This window comes from Drosophila hydei, unplaced genomic scaffold, assembly GCF_003285905.1.
Source record: "Drosophila hydei strain 15085-1641.00,03,60 unplaced genomic scaffold, DhydRS2 tig00000290-arrow-arrow-pilon, whole genome shotgun sequence".
NCBI lineage: Eukaryota > Metazoa > Arthropoda > Insecta > Diptera > Drosophilidae > Drosophila > Drosophila hydei.
Window position 1 is genome coordinate 1,525,447 of NW_022045704.1, and position 16,937 is coordinate 1,542,383.

At 34.6% G+C, this 16,937-nt stretch overlaps 1 protein-coding gene across 2 annotated transcripts in view; it reads left to right on the plus strand.

Annotated features, from left to right (window-relative positions):
- The first annotated feature begins 13,554 nt into the window (after window positions 1-13,554).
- LOC111593236 (lachesin) overlaps window positions 13,555-16,937 on the plus strand; it is a 149,909-nt gene continuing 146,526 nt past the window's right edge. For both annotated transcript variants that reach the window (XM_030223802.1, XM_030223801.1), the window contains exon 1: window positions 13,555-13,600. The gene's annotated coding sequence lies outside the window, so the exon portion shown is untranslated. The remainder of the gene's footprint in view (window positions 13,601-16,937) is intronic.

Here is a 16,937-nt window from a genome sequence, read left to right on the forward strand (position 1 = left end):
GAATTCGCTGAGTCCTTTTACTGGCAGGAATGTGCAGATGGATACAGAGAGTCAGTTCAAGATAATTTCGCTTACTTCAACTGGAGATCAGCTTCTGTTTTCTCATATTCTAATAAGAAATTTATTGAACAGAAAAGATATTTATGGAACATGGCTTTTATTGTATTTCTCCATCTCAGTCTCAGTCTCTCTCTATCTCTCTCTCTCTTTTACTCTCTCAATTATTCTATCTTTAGTTCACTCTTTGCTTCACTCACCCTCTTACTCAGTTTCTCTTCTTCATTTTCACATTCGGTCTATCCTCTCTGAATCTCTTTCACGCTCTGAATTTCTTTCACTTTCCCATTCTTTTTGGATCCCTTACACTCTTTGCTTTTTTGTCTCTTTATTCCCTTCTCTTCTCTTTCTTATTAACACTATTTCTTCTTCTTTCTTCTGTATCTCTGTTATTCACTCTCAACTTTCTTCGTTCTTCAGCTTTCCTGCTGACTATTTCTCCCCTCACTTTTTCTTCTTTTCTGTCCCAAAGTCTTTCTCGTTCTCTCCTGATCTTTCACCTCTCTCTATCTTTCTCTGCTGTCTGCTTTTCTCTTTACTTCTTCTGCCTGTCTCTCTATCTCTCTCTCCCTCTTGCTCTCTCTCACTATCTTTCTCATCTCTCATTCTTTCTCCCTTACTCTCGTCAATTTCTTCTCCTCTCTGCTTCTACAATCTCCACTCTCACTGTTTGTTATTTCTTTCATTTTCACTTTCGCTTAATATTCGTAAATGTTTCACTGGCAATTTGAAGTTTTCTTAGCAAAAACGTGCTCAATGTTCCACTCTTTTAGCTTCGCATTGCTGATAGTGTTTAAAAATCACGGCCGAGCCAATCATGCCAATTAGTTTCGTGCCTCGAACTCGTCGATGGCATAGTTAGGGGCCACGCTATCAGCCGGAGCTGCCAAACTGCTCAGGATTCGGATGTCCCGGTGTCGGCTGTGCCACCAACAGCAGAGGCAGCCCCAGCCCAGCCCGTGCCTTAGCTGCACTGCCTGCACTGTCAGCACCGCAGGCAACGCTTGCACCTCTCTGCATTACAAATGAACGTTGCAAGCAATTTTTTTGCTCGCTTAGCGCTGCGGCACATTTTCTGTGCCCTTTGCGGCAAGCGGTTTTTTTTTAGTTTTTCTACCATTCGCTGTTTTTACTTTTTTTTCGAGCTGAAGCACACATCCGCAACAGTAACGCCTGCGGCTCTACACGGCTGAGCTGCTGTCTGCTGATGTACCTCTTCCTGATGCTCAACTCTTCCTGCCGCTGCGCGCCCCATGCGCCTGTTTTATGCGTTTTGCCAAACTGTCAATCAATAGAATTGTGTGTGTGTGTGTGTGCGGTTTTTTTTGCTGGCGATGCGTGGCACAGGTATACGCGCGGGGCGTGGCGCATGTGGGCGGATGTGGTTTGGATGGGAGAGTGGGCGTGGCCACGTGCAACGTCAAAGTTAACGTGCATCACGTGGCGTGCGCCTAAAGTGCTGCAATGTTATTTTTCGCTTTGTGACTGCGGTTTGGCGTGGTAACATTTGCATGGCGCAACGGAAAAACTAGCTGAAAAAAGAAATGGAAGTGATTTGCTAGGGCAATGCTCGACTAGCAAATGCCCTGACCTAGGATAAGCTTATATAAATATAGAAGGTAATGAGTGAAGGTTGTTCTATAGCAACTGTCCGGCCAAAGTATACCCTGCGTGGCGCAATTCTTTGTATTCCTATATTACATCAACAATAACTCATTAAAGATATAGATGCGTATTACAAAACATACCTCGGCTCACATCTGTTATACCCTGCAGCTAATCATTAACTGTTTACAGGGTATTCTGAGCCAAAAAGGTAGCAAACTGCGTTGCCAACAAGTGTCGTTGATGCATGGTTACGTCGGTTGGCTCTACATTGAAGTCGGCGCAAAATATTTTGGCAATAATTTAAAACGTTGCGCTTTCGCTCCGACGCAACCTTCCAAATGGGCCCAATTGTGGTCAACAGCCGACGAAAAGCCAGGCAACGTGAAAATGTTGCCTCTGTTGTCGCCTTTCCTTTTCCTTTACATTTCGTCTTTGTGCGTTTCTTTTGCTCGTTAGCGCAGAGCCCAGAAACATTCCAAAAAGGCAACAGAAGCGAAAAAAAATACCTCAAGTGGATGCGTTTTGCATGTGCCTCCGATTTAGCTTGTGTCCTGCGCTTCATTGTCGTCCTTGACGTGGTCTGAGCTGGAGTAGGTGTACAGGGAAGCGGGGGTAGACGAAATCAATACATCTATCCTCGACTTGGATAGCAGGCGACTGCCGGAAGTTGACTGTCTGCTTGCTTAGGCATGCGATGCACAGACATCCATGTGTGTCCGTGTGTGTGTGTGCGTGTGTGTGTGAAAGTCATGATTATGTCTAATAGATGTCCAAGTCAATCGATGTTCAAACACTTGACACTCAAGCTCTTGCCTCTGGACGTGCCAAAGTCAAGCGATTTTTTCTTCTCACTTATATCGCACAGCTTGTGCCCAAATTGCATTTTGAGTAGCTTTAAAGCAGGTCGAACTAAACGAACCTTATCAATTTGCTGGAAAATTCTTTATGTACTCGCCCAACAAATGGGTGCGACAATATTTCGACTTAATTATATATATTTAGCAAATTGTATAAATTAATGAGCTGAAACAGTTTTGCCAAAAAGAGCGAACCACAAAAAAACGAACTAAAAAACGCCATTTGCGACAATCAAAATGATTAAGTGCCTCCGATACGGAGCAAAAATAAAAATAAAACAAAAACATAACAAAACATAAAATAAAGCAGAGCAGAATAGTTATTTTCTTTCGCTTGTAGAAGCTTTAATACCCTTGAGAAGAGATTGAGAGAATGTTTGTAGTATCTTAAGTCCATCTATTTAAAATATAGTATATTTTCATATATTTATTTATTTATATAGTAAATATTTATTTATTTATATATTTATTTATTTATATATTTATTTATTTATATATTTATTTATTTATATATTTATATATTTATATATTTATATATTTATATATTTATATATTTATATATTTATATATTTATATATTTATATATTTACATATTATTTACATATATATTTCACATTTTTTACTTGAAATTAATTTTATTCGATGAAAACATTATTTAAAATTTGATATTCTTTTTAGCTTAAAATAGCTTACATTAAATTTTAAAATAGTAACATATTTCATAAAATAAAAAGTAATATTTATAATTTAAGTATAAATAAATATATAATAAAATAATATATTACTATAAGCATATACTAAATAAGTATTAAAATTAAAATTAAATAAATATAAATCATAAAAATAATTTGGTAAAGAAATTAATCAATTATTAAACTGAACTCTTTAAAAAATGTTCCAAACTTGAGTAGTATATAAAAAAGGGGAAGAAATACGAAGGCAAAGTTAAATATAAAGATAAAGATAATTGGAAAAACAAATAGTTTCCATAGCAGTTATATATTGGTTCATGGCTTGATCTAGAAGTCATATGAATATTCAACGATCTCAGTAAAACGCGAAACTAGTTACTTTTAAGACTGAGAAACTGTATCTTTCGACCGTGCTATCGATACATGTCACTTATTTATATCAAAACCTATCACACTTGAGTAAAAATTTGCAATACCCTATGCAAGGGTAGATATAGACAGCGACGGGTAGCGCGAGTGAGAGAGATGGCAAACATTGCGTATACGCAACGTGGCGTGGCCTTGCGCAATAAACACACAAAATGCTGGACGCGGCTGGCTAAGAAATATGACCGTTGCGACGCTTAAAACAATTTAAACTGAACAAGTGTGTGTGTGTGTAAGCAGATTTTTTGGTGTTCATCTTAAAAATACGTTTTAACTGTTCGCCCGTCGTGCCACGCCCACCGCCCGACCGCCCCACCGACTCGACTTGCCTGCAGCAACAATAACAATAACGCCCCGGGGAGTGATTAAAATATAATAAATTTAAGTTGAAAAACGAAGAAAGGCAGCGGGCACAGACCGTAAGAGATTAAGTGCTACCCACAGCATAAAACCGCACATGCAAACGCCGCCCAGCCAACCAACCACCCAAGCCACCCAAACAGTGAACCACCTAACCGACCAGCCACATGGTGCGGCTCTGCTTTGGTCTGGTCCGGCTGTGGCCCAAAAAGTGTGAACATAATTTAACATGCTGCCGCTTGGCTCAAGCTTTTTAGACAGCGTTCAAGTGCTTTGGCCAAATGGGTGAGACAGAGAGAGGGAGAGGCCGTGAGAAAGATAGAGAGAGAGCATATGAGTGTTTTTTATTTTTAAGTCGAATCCGAATTTGATTTGCGGCTTTTTAATTTATAAACTGCTTTCGCTGTGTAGGCGGCACATCAACATGTCCCGTTAGACAGTCAGGCAAAGCTTGAGTCGCAGCTGTCGGAGTTGCTTTGCCGTTGAATGCCAAATCAAGCAGCTGCTCCACCTTCAATTTGCATACTCGCTTTGGCGCGTGCAAAAAGCAGGTATATTAGCTTGCGCTGAAAGACTTGAATGTATTTGGCTAAAATAGTGGGACAGTGAAAGTCTTACAAAAATTAGCTTTAGAACAATTATAAGCTAGAACATGATATTATTTCTCATATAATAAATTTCATATATATTCCTAACTTTTTAATGAGTATGACACAGTCAGCACTACCCGATAGACTCGTTTTTTTTTGACTTTCCTGTATTTTTATTTTTGTTTTTTCTTCTTTTTTTTTTTAACTGTTTTTTTTGTGGCAGGTTTGAGCCTCGGCCTTTAAGTTGGGCTGCTCGAGCTTTTTTCTTGGCTGAGCTCGGAGTTTTCTTTACTTTGGTTTATCTGTATCTATGCGCAGCTCATACGTGTGGGTGGGCGTGTGCTCGGTTTATCAACGGCATGGCATAAATCTTTTATCTACCAGTCACAGCTGGGGTCTCCAGGAGTTTGCTGTATTCCTTGCCTAATGAATACGCAGACAGTTGGTAATGAAGCAACCAGTCGATGTGTCGGGGCCATAGAAACCCATACGTATTTATGGCTCGGCATATGAATACATAAGATACACACACACACATGCCTGCACGTACAGAGCGAAACTGCATAACTGTTTGGCTTATGTGTATGCATAAGCGACAGATTGAATAATTACACCCACGGGAGGGAGACATTGTACTTGCCAGAAAAGATTGCAATGAACAAGGCCAAATGAGGTTCGACTGAGGCATGAGCATAATCTAAATATAAATGGGATGTAATGGGTAAGAACATTATTTCTGATGAAGGTCTGAAGGTGATATAAGCATGATTTAAGTTCACATGTGTTAAGATAATAACGCTGTAGAAGTTGGTAGACGAGCAAAGGGTTTATTTTATTCATAGTATGCGCATGGATCTATCAAATCTTTTACTCATTAAACTTAGCTCGTAGGCCCACAATGATTTTTTGATATTAATCAATCAATAAGCTTCAATCTTGCATCTTTGATCTCTTCATGAAATCGTTATTTGAAATTGAAATTGAAGCCAAATATTTGGCATGCATTATTCATCAACTTAAGTTCATTATTCACTCATCAATCACAAATACATTAAGCAATTTTAGCATCATTATCATTGCAAATTTGTTTATTGAATTTTAGATTTAAGTATTTGAGATAATATTGATGAGCTTAGAAAACATCAATTATATATACCTAAAATACCTTCAGGCATTGATTTATTACTGCCTCAGTCAACAGTTAATCAATCTGTTCTAACAGCAATGCAATTATAAATTGTTTGGTGTTTTCATAAATAATACTTGATGATTAATGATTGACAATTCGTGATTGATAATTGATGAATTATGATTAAAGCTGATCATAAGAGCTGATCATTAAACCTAAAAATTAATACTCTAACCTATCAACTCTACCAACGATATCCACATGTATTGACTTATCAATCCATCAATCACTTAGCTTTCAATCAGTACTAAGAGTACTTTCTTCTTTATTAGATTCATATGATTGATAAATAATTAATAATAATTAATGATTGATAATTGATGTTTGATGACTGCTTTAATATAAGAGCGGACTCAATACAAACGTCTAAATAATTTAAAAAATAAAGAGTTTGATCCAATGACTGGCAAAGTTAAGAGCTCTTGCCAAACTTTGAACTTAATTAAGAACTATGCGGCTTGAAAAGTTGCGGCTTATGCAAGCAACTCAATTTCAATTGTTTGGGGTAGGTAAATTGATTTTGATCCGTTCTCTTTTTTTCGGCTCTGAAGCGTTGCACTTAATGCGACCAGAAGGTAGTCCAAAAAAGAAGCAGAAGAAGAAGACGAAGTCCCACTTGGTTCGAATGCTTATGGCGGGGCTAACGTTGCCGACGGGTGGGATTTGAAGGGCTGAACCAGGGCAAATGGTAAATAACGATAAATAGGAAAAAGTTGGTTTGAAAATTGCTTGGCCAAAGGCAAAGTCAATGATGTTTGGACCACTTCACTGCAGTACTGCCAGCAGCAACAACAACAACAACAACAACAGCAACAATGAGCACAAGAGTCAAGTCTCGTGGCAGTTGCGTGCTTAAAGCGTAAAATTGTTTGTTATAAAATTCAATTGCTTCTGTGTTAGTTGTTGCTGTTGTAGTTGGCTTAATGCGCCAGTGCAATGGTCTAGAAAGCAAAAAAAATAGGAAGAAAAGCAGGAGCAGCAGTAAGTAAAGGCAAAAAATCGGGAAAATGCCAAGAAAGTTTAGCTTCAAAGTTGAGTAGGTTCTTTTGTCTTACGCCGAGATTGTGCACTGCAACGAGCTGTGCTATCAGTTTCGTGAGTTGCTTAGCTGAAGGGGCAACACCACCCGGGCACCACATTGCACCACTACATGCAAATTAGCATGGGGCATGTTGAACTCGAACTGACATGATTTAAGCTCGACATGAAAGGATATAGCTTAAATACATTCATAGAAAACAGAATTGAGAAAGGAAACTAATAATGAAGATGAGGATTAGTAAGATGATGAGTGATGAATAATCAATGATAATGATGTATATTAATAATGATGAATGCTGAAAAATGAATTATGAATGATGGAAAAGGTATGCTGATGTATGATGAATTGGAAGATGAAGAAGAAAATGATGAATGATGAAAAATGAATTATGAAAGATGAAAAATATATGGTGATGTATGATGAACTGGAAGGGGAAGAAGAAAATGATAATGATGAATGTAGAATTATGAATTATGTAGTATGAATTATGTAGATGTAGATGATAAGGATGAATGATGATAGAAGTGTTGTAAATTATGAATGACGAATGATGAATGATAAATGTTGTAATGATGAATCGATAGATGAAAACGATAAAGATGAATGTTGGATGATGTATCGTTATATGAGGATCATAATGAATGATGAATCAATGAGTGACAATGATAATGATAATAATACATGATGAATGATGAACGAAAACTTGTTAGATGATAATGATACTGATAAATGATGAATCGATATATGACGATGATAATGATCATGATGAACAATGACTTATGAATGATACATCGAAAGATAATTATGATAATGATGAATGATAAATCAATATATTAGAATAGTAGTAATTATAATGAATGATGGATCGATAGATGAAGATGAAATTCATAATGATGACTGATGAATCGATAGATTGGGGTGATAATGACAATCGATATATTACGATAATAATGACTAATGCCAAAAATCTATTATTGATATAAGTATGAGAGTGACAATTATATATAATTACAATAATAAATGGAAATATATATGTTTATATAATTATTTATTATATAAGTATTAGAAGTAATTGAAAATTAATACAGATCATTTCACTTTGCTTACAATTCCTATTTCATAATCAAGCAATCCAATACGCTTTCAGTCTTCAGCGACGCCTTCTGATAGGCACACCGCTGTGCTCCAGCTTCGAAGGCGTTGAGATGTGCTCCCATATATAAGCAGCTGCGTATGTGTTGGAGTATATGTGAACACGAATTCGCTAGTTAGTGAGAATACGAATGGTATGCATTACCTGGCCATTATTTTATATAAGCAGCGAGTGCCGTAACGTGGCCCAGTTGTCAGGTGAACTCGTTTTGCGTGTTATGAAGCGCCATCTATTCCATCTTTATCATCCGTTGTCCTGGCAGCGAGCAGCAGGCGTCGAGGAATGTGCGTATGGGCGGATAGGCAACCTGTTGCCGGGCCACATTTATAGATCGTGCTTGACGTCGTTTGACAACAAATTGCGCATATCAAATTTACGAAAATGTCTGTGTGAAGGCTTGACAAACTAATAGAATTTGTTGCCTGACTGCCTGACTGCCTGTCGCTGTGTCTCGCGGATGTGTTGCGCGCAAAGTGTTTGGTAATGGCCACCCACTCCTGCCTTGTGCCTCAGCAAATTGTAGGCGTTGTCAAAGGACTCCATGCCAAACTCAACTTGCTAAGTTAGCTGCCAGCTGGGCTCTAATGCCGCAATTTCGCGCTTCATACGCGGTTTGCGTGTCACACACTCAGCCTAATACGCATGGCAACCCATCAAAGTGTCTGTGTGTGAGTGCGTGCGTAAGTGTGTGTAAGCATGTGCCTGCATCGTGTAAGTGTGTGTGCGTGTGTCCGTTTATTTGTCTGTCTGGCAGTCTACACTTAGAGAAACAAAACACTGTCATTGGGTCCATTATAAACGTGTGTTTGAGCGCCTTCTAGATGGCATTTTGTACGCATAGAAAAATCTTATATAAATTTTATAAGTCTTTATGAAAATATTGAAAGCTTAAGAGATTAAGATTTTCTTTGATATAAAGTAAAAATAAACTAAAAAGTTTTCCCAATAAATGCTTCTAATATTCCGTTGATGAGCTTAGAAAACAAAGTTGACTTTGTAGCTTAATCATTTTTTTTTGCAGTTTTAAAGCGCTAAGACGGGTTAAAAGGAGTTTGTTTTTATGTGAAATCTAAAAGCTCAATTTGAGATTAAGTTATTTAGCTCAAATACCTGTTAAATTCAAATGTTAAAGCTTCAAATTCAGCTAAAAAATATTTATTAACAGGCCAGCTCAACTTTATTTGTTAACTAAGCCAATACACAGCACAGTTCTGTCTCTGCTCGACTTGGCTGCTATACATTTTCGCTCAGTGTACTTGGCATAAACAAGACAATGCCCAAAAATTTGCATATTTGTTGCTTTATAGCGTCTATATTAATGATTTTTATAGTATAATAATGCGTTATCACGCCGTAGTTTATTCACTCATGAGCTTAGATATGGCTAATTCATTTGTTTTACTCCCTCCCACGCTCTCCATCATGCTCTCTTTCCAATTTGTCACTGCTGTCGTCTCTTTCGAGGCCAGACTGTGTCATTTGCATACGTATTTTGAATTTTGATTGAGTCGTTGCACATAATTTATGGACATGGCTGCAGAGTCCAGTGAAGCATTTTGTTTTCTGGCTTTTTTGGTATTTTGTTATAGATTTTCATTAGAGTTGGCATTAATAAACATTTTGTGCGCCCTGATTTATTGTGCTGCATTATGCAAATTAGTGTCGCGCATAAATTCCTAAAATTATTATCCCGTCTGCTTCCCTAATTAAATGACACAACATACCAAACAAATTAAAGCCAACTGAAGCAAACAAAAAAATTGGGAAATAAAAGTAAAAATTTTGCTTTTTCGTGGCATTTTTTGGCCATAAACAGAATTAATAACCTGCCACTAATTTGTTAGCCAAATGAGTTTGTCAGCAAAAAGGAATTTGTAACAACAAAAAGAAGAAAACAAAACAAATAAAAAATGAAAAATAATCAATAGATTTACATAATTTTATTACGCCACAAATTTGTGAATTTTACACAGTTTTTGTTTCATTTCATTTTAGTTCTTTTGTAATTAGAACGAAAAATATTTTTGTGGTCGCAATTGTTACAGCTTTTATATAACTCTTAATTTGCCTAAAGTTCAATAGACTTAAAGTCTGTTCTGATAAAGGTTTCGAATATGATATGGATATATAATCTGAATGCTATTTACATTTGAAATAGAAATTACTATTTCCTATTCGATTTTTATTAATATTCGATTTTATTCATTTCTCTGTCAACCCAGTAATATATGTAGTTTCCACAAGGTTTTTTTTTAGATCATATAACTCTCTCATAGTAAATAGTTGAACAAGTATTGATCCCATATGCGTGTCTTCCACGCCTACTTCTGCCAAAACCATTATACTCTAATGTCCCACTTTAAATGTCTTCACTGTGTAAAAACACATTTGATTCACACATACATATATAAAGTATATATGTATAGCATAAATATTCATAAATATTCTGCGTGTATATAGTTAGATTTGTCTGTTCGCTTTTCCTTCTACTTTTAACTCAATTTACAAGAAGTGTAAATTCTCACTCAAAAAGGGCTCTGGAGTCTGTTTGAGTTGCCGTTTGAGTGACTTTCAGGTATAAAAGGGCGCAGCAGCAGCTGTGGACGATCAGTCAAGCTCATGACCTGGACTAGGTCAGTCATCGTGTTGTGCAGTGCAAATGGTGAATAAATTTAAATATTTTTTTGTTAAATTGTTTAAGTTTAAATAATAATAACTATAGTATTTGTTTAAATATATATGTATTTTTAAGTTTTTTTGTATGTAGATATATTTTTTAGTTTTTCTTGATTTTGTTAAATTAATATTTAAAATGCTAAAAATATATCATTTTTAGTATTTCGGTTACTATTAATTATTATTAATAAACACTTATTGTTATTAAAATAATGATGTTTGTCATAATGATCATTGGCAGCAATGATCTTTAAGAATAATGATTGTTTATGTACATGATTATTATGGTAATTAGCATTAACGATATGATCATTAGCATTATTACTTGATCATAATGATTTTCCTAATGCTAATTAAGAAAGGTTTCTCTTTAAAAATGTTAATTACTATTTTTATATATATGTATATATGTATTTATATATATTTAAAATATTTAAAAATAATAATATATATATATAATATAATGTACACGTTATATAGCTACACAGCCATTGCCACTGAGATGCTGATCAGCTGCTTTAAACTCTTTAAGAATTGGCTCTTCACTCTAACGTATGCCTTTTTTTTTGACATGTCTCTGTCTACATACCACAATTTGGTAATTTAAATGTTTTAATTGTGAGAAATTTGTTTCTAGTCTGCTAGAGGCTTTAAAATGTACCCGACTCTTTTTTTCACTTTTGTTCAAGTCTATTTTCGTATTACATTCAGCCTCAACACGTCAATATTGAATAGAAAAGTTTGTAATTAGTCAAATCACATGAATTGAAGGCTTGCCATTGCCTGACAGCTTAGCCAAGCTAATTGGTATCATTCTTAGCCCCGATTTAGGCCGAGGGTTTGTGAGTGAGTGAAAGAATGTTTTGCGTGCGGCAAAGCGGCTCCAATTAGGTTAAACAACTGCATTAGACAAAAAGACAGACAACGAGAGTTAGGGATAGGGAGGGATAGTGTATACCAAGCCTATTGAAACTGAATTTTCTTTTATGTTCATAATTGCTCTCAACGAAGCCATTTCGTCTATGGAGCTAACATTTGATAATTTGCATTCAGCATTTAGTGGCGCAGGTCGACAGAATTTTCATTTAATTTTGGGCATACTGAAAACATTTGGGACAGCAAAAAGAAGATTATATTTGAATGATATTAAGCTGTGGGTAAGTGTGTAAGAGGGTAGCTGAAAATATCTACTTTAAAATGGAGGTGTCTCGTTGCCTGAGTTTTTCGTGATGCATAATATATGCTGATCAAATAAGCTTGAAGCTTATGGCAGAGTAAGCTAAACATCTGTTAGTTTCAGTTAGTATATTCATGTAAGAGAATATGTGCTTATTGGGCTTTCAAAACAATCTTTAAGTCTGCTGTCTTCTTTATGCCAACGTTTTTCTTAACATCTTAAATCTCTGCTTCAAATTCTGTTAAACAACTTTTATGTATATCAGCTTAGTTCAACGTTTATTATACAATTTGCAGACAGGATATTTTCTAGTTGTAGCGCAGCCAGAACATCCTCTTCACTTCAGTTTGATTTACACTTTATTTACCTATTTAGCCGAGCATGATTATTACATAGCACTTTGTGCTTTTAATCAAAATCTGAGCGCCGCGATGATAAATGTTTTGCCTGTCTGCCCAGCCCAACTGCTCCGGCTACCACTCCGGCAACGCCACTGGCCCTGCTCCGGCTTGGGCGCAAATATTCATAATTCAATGTTTAAACCGCAATTCATGTTCGTCTTTTCTATATACATTCTCTGCTATTTTTTTTACGTTTTTGGTTGAGTTTGGTAACTGCTGACAGTTTTGCTTTTTGGCGCTTGCTGCTATTCATATTAAAATTGGTTGCAGCAGCGGCTGCGGGCTGCAGCAGCTTACCTGGGGTAAACCTGAAAAACGCTTTTGCATTTTCATAAATTTTTCGGCTTTGCCCACTGAAATCGACCCACACACAAACACGGAGCTTGCCCCCATTTTGTCGGACTACATAATTTAGCCTCTGTTGTACTCGAGCCGTGCCTTGAGTTTTATTTTATACACAGACTCATGACCCGTGCCCCATGCGCCATGCCACTGGCCACAGCCGTGCGCTGTTCGTGCAATAAAATTGAAATTAATTTTTAGTGATTGCGGATGCGGTTCAATCTTCCTGCCACGCCCATTCCCCCCCGTTAACCGAACGCATAATTTTTGAACCGTTTGGTCATTGGCGTGGGCGTCGGCGGCGGCGGCGGTTTGACACCGCATATGGTTAAGACCACAATTGAATTGTAAATTCTTACGGCCAGCATATGGTTAAAAATACTCGAATTTGCATGCATTGAGAGAAAAAAGTTGATATTTTATAGTGAAAACTTTGGATAAGCGTGAACAATCTATGATTTAGGAAAGAACTATTTGAGCAAATGTTTGCTTTTATATGTATAATTATTGTTGTTTATTTATTATATTCAATTATGACAAATTTTTTTATTATTATTATATTTAATTTTGTTAAAATTTTTTCAAATATTATTATCAACGTATTATATTTTGCAACATTTTTCTTATTATAATTAAGTCAGCATATTTATTTTTTTTATTATATTTTAAATATTTTTATTTATTTATTATTAATTATGTTAGAAAAAATATTAAATATTCTTAAAAAATATAAGAAAAGGCAGAAAAAATATTTATAGAAAGAAAAAAATTTTTAACTTATGAACCAAAAATTAAAATTCAAGTTCTTAATACATTTTCATTCCAGCAATTTTGTTCTCACTTTCCACGTTTTTTCGTGTATGAATTAAGAAAATTTTTCTGAGTGTAGGCAAGCATGTTAATAGCTTTTAATTAAAGATATTCAGAGATGCAATTAATGATGAATTATTAATTTGTTTTGTTCTCTGTTCTTTTTAGGCTGCAGCACATCAAATGCTCTTCAGGTGGATGCCACTTGATTAAAGGACAGGTAATTAAATTATATCTTAATAGTCATTGTCATCGATCGGGGCCAAAAGTCGACACACATCATACATATGTCATACGTGTATAAAACATTTATATCATCTGAGAGCAGTATTAATTACAATTCTGTGTCATGAAGTGGTTGATTAAAGTGACAGCTGACACTGAAGGATATTCGTAAATGCAAATCTGTGTGTGTCCTCAAGTGTCCTTCGGCATGTCGACATCCTTTTCAGCTCACATATCGCTCATCCTTTCGATGACAGCTTACAAGAAAATATCATTTAGAGCACTGATTGACTGATTAATTGACTTTAGTGGAAATTGCCCGAAATGTAGTGAATCATATAAATATTTTATTGAGTTGAGTTTTTGATTTGATGACGTAATTGAGAGTGTGTAATTGGCTAACTGTGCAATTGATTGCGCGAATAAGTTAACGTTGTACTAGAAAATTAGTTAGAGTAGATACAACCATATGTGAAATATACATATAAATATATGAAATAAACTTATGTAATAACAAGTAAATTTGGTTAAGGCATTTCAGGACTTGTGAGAGTTTAAAAATCATAGAAAATTTAATTAAACGAACTTAAATATAGTTTCAATGTAGTTTCTTTTATACAAAGTCTGTATAATATTTCGCTCAAAATGAATCTCTCTAAACACCCTCTTAACTAACTTTAAAGCTATAGGGTAGCTTCACTTCAAGTCACTTGAATTAAAATTAGAAATTTGGCCAAAATATCAATTCTCCTCAAACTCAGCTTTTGGCTATCGTTATCGTAATCGTTATCTTCATCCCGCTGCTAATCGTTATCGTCCATCAGCTTAGCCTCAATCATTTGGCAATTAACTCAATTAGTTAGCCACAAAAGTTGGCCACAAACGTCTTTTTTTGGCGAAAGTCGGCCAAAGTGTTCTGGTCTAAGCCATGTTTACGTTGAGGCCAATGGAGGCAATGCCATTGCCAATGGATAGGTGCTGCCTGCCTGACAAAGGGTTACTTTTCAACCAGATCAAATAAAATTTGAACAAAAGTGTCCTTTGGACAGTGCCGGACTTGGGCAGAGGGGACGCATTTAATTAGTCGCAGCTGCTGTTGCCTGGCAATGCTTGAACTTTGACCAAAGGCAAATCAAATCAAATGAAACTAAGACGAAGCCAGCGCTTGGCTGCTCTTGTCATCTCGGCTAATTGAAACGTTTATAATAAAACTTTATTGTCAGCCTTCTGTCGGTTGAGTTCGGTTTGTCTTTTGTTTCTGTTTGCTATGAAAGATGTTCTTCTTCTTCTACTTCAATCGCCCTTTATTTTAGTTAAATTTTAAGCATTTTGTCACGTACATTGATTTTGCATTGTTGACAATTGAAAAAATAAAATAAAATTGACTAAGGCAAATATTTGATTAGCCAAATGCACTTGATTCAATCTCAATATTTAATATTTCGAGTGCCTTGACACTCATTTAATATAAATTTACGTGTGCTCCAATCTATTAGAACAATCCAGTCATCAATCAATATTAACAATAATTTGTCAAAGCAATCAATAAGTAATTAAAATGAGTTCCAAGTGCAGCCTGTAAACAATAAAGTAATTGTCTTACAGATGCTTAAGAGATATGAGTAGCGTGACTTTATTGATTAAGAAAGTGCTTGAACAAGACATGCAAACAGCTTTTATTATTCGTATGTTTATCCTTATATTGGCTAATGAGATATCTGCATCTACATTGAATACAAATAAATATTTATTCACCTATATAAGGGTACGTTGGTGTTAGCAAAATATTTTACATTAGTGAACACATCAGCTAGCTTAGAGCCATAACAGCTTTATTTAAGTTGAATTTTAAGTTTATAATGACCCTGTGTATTATGAGAAATCGAAAATATAAAAGTTATTTACTATCATGCTAGTCAAAATACTTAGAGAAATGGAGGCCAATCTTAATTAACTTAGCAATTGTGGTTTCGAAAAATAAACTCTAAAAGTTTGTTATTTTCCTTGAAAATGAACTTCTCATACATAATATTATTTATATTGAAACAACAATATATGTTTTGTATAATTATAAATAGGGTTTTTTATATAATAGTATAAATATTTACGAAAAGGCCTTCTTAAATAAAAAATATATTTTTATAGGCAATGAACTAAAATTAATTTAAATAATGTTTTTTAAATTTTAAAATAATTTTTTTACTTTCGTAGAAAGTGCCTTAAATGAAGAATAACTATTTTGTAAGAAAATTTACAATTTCTTTATTTTTATTAATTATATAAAGCTAATGAAAAACATTTCTACTTTGAAAATATTATCTGTTGAATTAATTCTTAAGAAACTTATAGCAAGCTATAAAAATATATATATAAAATATATTTTTATGAATTTTTATGCATAATAATATGAATTATATTTATTTTGAATTTATATTTACATATAAATGATTTTTTTAGGAAAGCAATAAAAAATTAAAAATAACAATTTAAAATGTATAATATATTTAATAATATTTTTGTAAAATTATTTTCTTATTAAAAACTTTAATGCCTATCATATATATATATTTATTAATATTTTTAAGTATTTTTATTATATATTTATTAATATTTGTATGCCAAATAACAAAGTCTATAGAATAAATTTAAATATTTTTGTAAAATTATTTTCTTATTAAAAACTTTAATGCCTATCATATATATATATATTTATTAATATTTTTAAGTATTTTTATTATGTATTTATTAATATTTGTATATTTGACATACAAAATCTATAGTATATATTTAAATCATATATATAATTTTTCCATAGATATATATTGCTTTATAACTCTTTCCAAATCACATCAAAATTCTTAATGTTAACATTCTTTTAATTGTTTGCGGCAAATCGCCATTTGTCAGCTTTTCATGGCTTTTGCTATTCACTTGTTTCTACTTGCTACTTCCTGCTTCCTCCTTGCTCCCTCCTGCATGCACACTGCCTACACAATAAATGCAGTTGTATTTATTCTCTTACCTCATTTTATACATATTTTTTACTCATGTTTTTTCGCTTTTGCTCTCAACTGTTTTTCTTCGTGTTGCCTTTTGTAGTTTTTCACTTGATTTACTCGACTGCTGCAATGTTTTTATTAGTTGTAAAATATTTGCAGGATTCGCTGCCTTACAGGATTCTTCTCTGTTGCTTTTTGCCATTTTGCTGCTGTTGTTGTTGTTGCTGTTTGCTTTGTTTCCATTTACTCTGTCACACCGCCTCCTTTTGCCTGCTGCCGCTGCGCTGTTTCCATTTCATTGGCAATTTTCATTTGCTCGTTTGGCGCGCAATT